Below are 6,702 nucleotides of genomic sequence, written 5' to 3'. Positions count from 1 at the left end.
AAGATGGTCTATTATGAACTCAGTAGAAATCTCCCGGTATTGATAATATGTCAGCATTCTATCTAATAGAACACTGCATTCTGAGAATTTTTCGACAGTTCAGATGAATGACATTGTGAAAAGAACAGAACAAAACAGATCAACGGTCCAGATTTGTAAAACCGCAGATGTGAATTTAGTCAGAATCCCGGGTTAGTTGTGACAAACTTCTGCCACAGAGCAATTGTTTGTACTGCGCTTTTCATGATCCGGGAAAGAATGGCCCTTTTAAAGGTTAAACGTTTCCCCCCACAAATAATTCATTTCCACTTTGTGTGGACATATGTCTCAATGCAAAATTTAATGGCGCTACATTCATTTATTTAAAAGACTGTGAGTGAGCGGTGGTACCAACACAGTATGTATATAACAAGAGGCAAACTTACAGGAAAGCAATAGTTCCTCTTCTGGCGCCAAAAATAGCTGTTTTTGGAAGATTGTATAGAGAGGCTTACTGTAGAATGTGGGTATCAAGTGAAGACATCTAACCAACGATTTACGGTGGTACCAACTTCGTTCTCCATATAAGCCAAGTTGCATGTGCATTAGCCAAGATTTACTGGAGGGTGAAGCTTTGCTGTACGAGTACGCCTCTCATCTAAGTTGAAAATTTTTGCAAACTGACCTGTGCTACCTGCCTCGTCTTTTGTAACGACCATTAGGTCGAGTGTACATCGTCAGTAATTTAGTTAGGTGTGCTTCTCTAATGCAGTGGGAATGGCCGTTTTTCATGATCTAAGCAACCTTGACTGCTTGGATTGTCCTTTCAGACAGGAAGGAGTTGCCGATGCGGGTGAGTCATATATGTGGTATGCGTAACGTGGAAAACGTCAGCTGTCACTAATTTCATTTGGTATGATTTCAACCTCACATGTCGTCTACTTTTTGTACGAACAGCTGTTGGACAAACTGCGTTTGGTTTTCGGCTGAAGAATAGGTTTTGAATGGTCCTTGAGGAAAGTAACGTGCAAATTTAACTGCCGCGCTATGGTGTTCTCGGTGCAAAACTATGAATGTTGTTCATATGGTATTTCTAGATGTTTGAGGTGTACAATTCACTCTTTATTAGAAAGGAAAGGGCACCAAAGACCTAAAAATCCCTTATGTGAGTGACGTATTGCACTAGTAATCCAGAAACACCCTTAGTATAAACACGCATTCACCTTTTGTACGACGGTTCTTACGAAGTGAAGAGAACGGCAAAATCCCTTATGTGAGTGACGTATTGCACCAGTAACACCAGAAACACCCCCAGTATAAACACACATTCACCTCTTGTACAACGGTTCTTACGAAGTTAAGAGAACGGTTTTGATGTCTAACGTACGAAATGCGGAGTCAGAACTGCGTGCCCAGAGTGTCCAGCGAACTGCTTCAGCATTCTGAGAAAACACAAAGTTTGGCTTGACTTTCTTGAAAAGTTACCGTGACACTCACTTGAGGCATGATTTCTCACATAAACACAGTGTGGTCGATCTACATTGGAGTAGAATCACACCTGGTGACCATATAATTGTAGCCTGGTGGGTTGGATGTTTGGATATGTGGCCGTAAAAGATCCACTGCTCTATGGCTCGAGGGTTAGTTGTTTTCTTCGTTGGTGTGATCAGCATTCAGTCAGCCGAATATGTTAAAAAGTGGACACATTTTGGCGAAACACATTTATTTGCCTACCAACTTGGTTTTCAAAGGGACCCGACTGAGCGTATCGTTTCTGATCTTCTTCTTAAGCGTATCTGAAGCAGGCGATCTCCGTGCGTCTCGTGTCCACCCGTACGGGCCTAACCCCACAGAGATCTGAGTTTTTAGCCCACAGTAAAATGCCATCCAATGCACCATAAAAACTATTCTTGACAGATTCAAGGCTACAGTCAGTTGGAGCGTAAGTAGACACAATGGACTTCACTTCCTCTAGATTCTATCACAAACATTGCCGAACGAACCATGAAGACAGCACTATCAGCAGGTGTCCAGGTATCGATACAACACCCACCCCAGCATATCCAGCTGCGGCGGCCTATGCATCACCAGAAGTGCACAGTCAAAACATGGAAGAGAGCGCGGGAACAGTCGGTTCGATCACAGCACTTGTTTCCTGCATCCTAGCTTCTGACAGACAACATAAATCAATGCACAGGGATTCCAACCTACAGGCAAGAGCTATCTGCTGTTCTGCTTGCTTTTGTGTGCGAAAATTAAACGCGGATAAGTAAACAGGCTTTTGGGATTTCAAAACAGACTTCGAAGTGTTTAGGCCAGACGCACACACGTTGCACCTGAGTGCAAGGCATGGCAACCAAGGCGGTTAGTCCTAGCGCTGGGAGCTGTGGACAGAGTATTCGAGTTGGAGTAGGGTGGTGTAGAGTGGAAGAGGGAATGCGTATGAACTTAAGAGGACGTAAGAGTACCATGTTTTTGCTAACCTGCTCTGCTCTATGCCGCAAGTAACGCGACCGGGCTAATGGCACCACACGATGACCAATGAGACATGAGACGATGCGTGGTTGTGCTAGTCATGGTTCTACGCTGGATGGGATACTGTCATGACGATTATGGTCCTCGATCCATGCCTTTGGTTCAAAAACCTGACCACAAGGAAGCGGTGCTGGGCGGAAAATGTAAGTACATTCTTGTGGAACGAGTCGCCAAATAGGTTCCAACCACCAAGCCGGAGGGACAGAAGACCATGTTGCTCAGACCTTTAATCATTGAACACCCTGTTATGGAAGACTCTGTGGGCATGGCATGGACACCATCCAGTATGGTCACGGAGTTACAAACCGTTACACCACAGTAATGACCGGTGTGCCCGTTAACTATAGATATCGAAGACAGCTATCGTACAGCAATCCCTCATGGGAGACTAATGCCAATGGAGAAAATTTCACTCGCACCAGATTTGCTTTTAGACCTATACCTCCTGAAGGACCAACTCTCAACTTTCGAACAAGGACCATTCTTAATATCCTCGTGGAGAAAACGCCATCACAAAGGGAACTAGAACACAAGCCTCACGCACTGTGGGCTTTCATGTTTGTGCATCGATTACATGCCTGAACAGCGGCGTGAATAAAACATTGCTCCTCAAAATGACTGCATCCACGCCGTCTCAGTGACTTACTGTCCTCGGTAGTAATTAGACTAAGAGCCACCTATCAACTCGTATTCCGTATGTGTATGGGGGATGCTCACATTAACCTCTCTTGGTTTGCGTTAAGTACACTTGTTTCCAACATGAATGTCATAAACCCTTTCTCAGTAGAATGATACGGAGCTATTGTTTTCACCATCGGATATAATATGAGCAATACGATCCCTGGAAACACCAAAGTTTGATTACCACTGGGTCTTTGCACGCCAGTTCAAGTGATTATTTGAAATCTTAAACAAAGTGAAAGCTGATCAGCTGGCTGCTGTGATCTGCTCGTCAAGCTTGGTAATTAGATTACAGGTGATTTGTCACAAATCTACATAACAGCATCAGTGCGCGCCTGGGTTAGTACTACGTCCGTGCATGCTTGAGTTTCGTTAAAGGGACCGCCTCCAGACGAACGAACCCACTTTGCTAACGATTTTTCTCGCATACTGAAGCCTTGTTTCTACACTTCAGCTTCTCACTGACATTCTATTGAACTGTTAGCTCTTTATATTCCGGTTCAGATGTAGACCACATTACGGGACGATCCACTTGTTTGCAGTCTAGTTTCCTCGCAGTTGTTTGTCTTCTCCACTCCAGTGAACTGACGAGTCAGACTGATATATCATCAGAGGTCTTAACAAGTTTATCTAGTGAAATTAGCTCATTTGCAAACCGATTTCGTTTTGCCGGAGACTCACCTGGAACCCAAGCCTTACGAGTAGTATATTACGCCTATACATGTATCGCGATATCTCGAATATCGTGCCAACTAAACCCCACCTGAACACTCATTAACACAGTAATTGTGTGAGACCAAAGCCATTCCGAAACCCGGCCAAGGTGGAAGTCAGGCGGTGAAAGCTGTCCTATATAGGACAGAAACTGGCGGCCAGATTGGTTAGAATCACAGCTTTCATTCGACCGAAGCCACCCTCGAAGCTTATCTCAGACTATTCTCTTTTAAACATTTGGAAACCATATAAGCTGTCCCAGCAACCATGATAAATGGCCGAATTCGGAGGCTCCCATTTAGTTGTATCACGACGTCCGAAATGTTGAATCGCTGTGCAAGCCACTCGAGTGTCCAACACGTTCAACGCTCACGAAGATACGGAAGCTTACAGATACATAATCCGCAATCCATCCATGCCCATTGAACTCATTTTCAACGGACTGGAAGCAGATCTCGGCGACTATCTGGCACTTCCAGGGCCAAACCAATCCTCAGTGACCTTCAGGCGCAACACACGTGGAGTGGTTTCAGGCACCGAAGTGCAGCAACGAAACCCTCAAAAGCCCAGGTCGAAAGTCCGAGGTCACAACTGCGCCATTTTACTAGGTAACTACTCAAGGTAAAAGAAGGATAACAACAGCTCACAACTGTCTGTTACCTGTACTTCTGCGCTCCACTATACTTCTTCGATCCAACACGTTTGTGGAAATCTAAAGTTGGGAGTGGCTTTCCAGTCAAGCTTATCAGCCCAATACGGTGATCTCCGTTCACACCAACACTAGTATGAATGGATGTAAACACCACGATCCCGTACGAATGGTCACGATATCCAGTACTGTACAATTTTATCATTAAACCAAGTACGCACGAGGTGAGACCAGATCACCGGTTGTTCAGATGGCTATTGATCTGCTCGAGTTTGGCATCTGGCCTACTGTTTTTCCACCAACCAAGGAAATATATTGATTGCACGCACCGTTAGTACTTCCTCGATTAACCAGTTGAAAACTAATCACCAAGCTCGGCGAACTGATCAACAGTCAAACAGTGCATCCGAACTAGCACTGCTCCGACACATTGTCAACTACTTAACTACCCTGGAGTTCGACTTGACAAACAATCGAAAAGTCAACCCTAGGCACGCTGATCGTCTACGGAGATGACTACAATAACTGCTTTTTTATCCAAATTGGGTTACAATCAACATCAAGAAGACCTAAATTCTCCTCCCCAGACCGACCTCCATCATTGTAGGTTACAAGTTTGATCAGTAAAGCACTCGCATTCCATTAATTTGGACCCACTGTGATTCTCAACATGGATCGCGCAAGAACCGCAATAGAATGCACGATGAAAACGCTGTGAGGGCACCTTCATTCGGTTCGCTTCAAGAGTTTTAACGAAGCAATAGAGAACACCCCTTGCTTTGTTTAGGGGCGTGAATCCGTGCGTCCGGTCCTGACTGTAGTCGCAGGCAGTGGCCTTAAATGGAAGAAAATCGCCAGGTTTTTGATCCCAGGTGGTTCCAATGACCCGGTACTTAAAACTCACATTACGGAGAAGCTGGACATAGTGAGTCAACTTCGCCGGCCAGTCGTTCAGTCAAGCTCCGCAAAAGCCACCGACGAAACTGTCACTGTTCTGGGCTGCGATCCGGGACCTGAGTGGACTCATCACTGAAAAAAATAAAGTAAGAACTCCGCATCAATCACTCACCAATGAGTGGAAAGCCTGGAAGTCACGTAGTCCGAGAATTTGCCGTGTTTACTCCGTAATCTTGACATTCAATTCTAGACCACGACGATTCAGTTAACTGTGTCAGAGTCTCAAGAGGATATCAGGCCAGATTATAAATACTGTGGGTTTAGTCAATGGTGAAACCGAGACGCAGTCAAAGCTGGACATCCGGGGCAGTCCGGAAAGCACAAATGATGCAGCCTAGTAGCGAGAGTGTGGAAATATTCCCTTGATTTTCTGTTCGTTCTAGATGTTCTTACCAACAGAATATCTCATTCTGATACGGCAGCGACTGCTGGGCCTTATTCGAAACGTCAGCGCCCGCAGTCGTTACTTCTTCCGCATGTCTTAAAAAACACCTAGAGGCATTCCGATTGGTACGGAAAACTGCGATAGTTTACGTGTACATCTGAATGGACCCATGCGTCCGGTAATAAGAAACTGCATGATACCAGAAACCATGTAGTTTCCTACGTTTAGTTCTCACTAGTTCTTGCTTCACATAGTAAAATTGCAGTAGGGGGGACTCTAGTGTCGGGTAAAAGCACAGCATACCATCGAAACAATACAATGTAGCAGTGGATACATTTCTTCCACCCCGTCGTCTTTCAGTACTGCCGTTTTTCTACAGCTGCTCAAAATTAGGGGACTTGAAGAACGCGAGCTAACCCCATAAAACTCCCATAGATTGACCGCGTAAACTGATTCCACCAGAAGCGGCCACTTTTGCCTGAACCCTCGAGGTGGACTCTCCAGAGAGGAAACTGATATAATTAGTTTCTATCTACCTTTGCCTTTATTCGTCAGCATCTACCGACGTTTTGCAGTCCATAGCAAATAAAACATGCCTTTCGCGAATATACACACATTTGCAAGCTAATTTGGTCTTTCGACAGACTCACCTGGAACCCAGCTGAATCTCTCGTTTGTGATGTTCACAGGCAACTGAATGTGCTGCACCAGGCCGCCTCATGTTACAGCCGCTACGATATTCGAGATATCGCGATACATGTACACCTTTGTAATGTACTACTCATAGGGTTGCTGAAAATCC

The sequence above is a fragment of the Opisthorchis viverrini genome, assembly GCF_000715545.1.
Source record: "Opisthorchis viverrini unplaced genomic scaffold opera_v5_367, whole genome shotgun sequence".
Taxonomy (NCBI): domain Eukaryota; kingdom Metazoa; phylum Platyhelminthes; class Trematoda; order Opisthorchiida; family Opisthorchiidae; genus Opisthorchis; species Opisthorchis viverrini.
Note: the sequence above shows the minus strand (reverse complement) of the source record.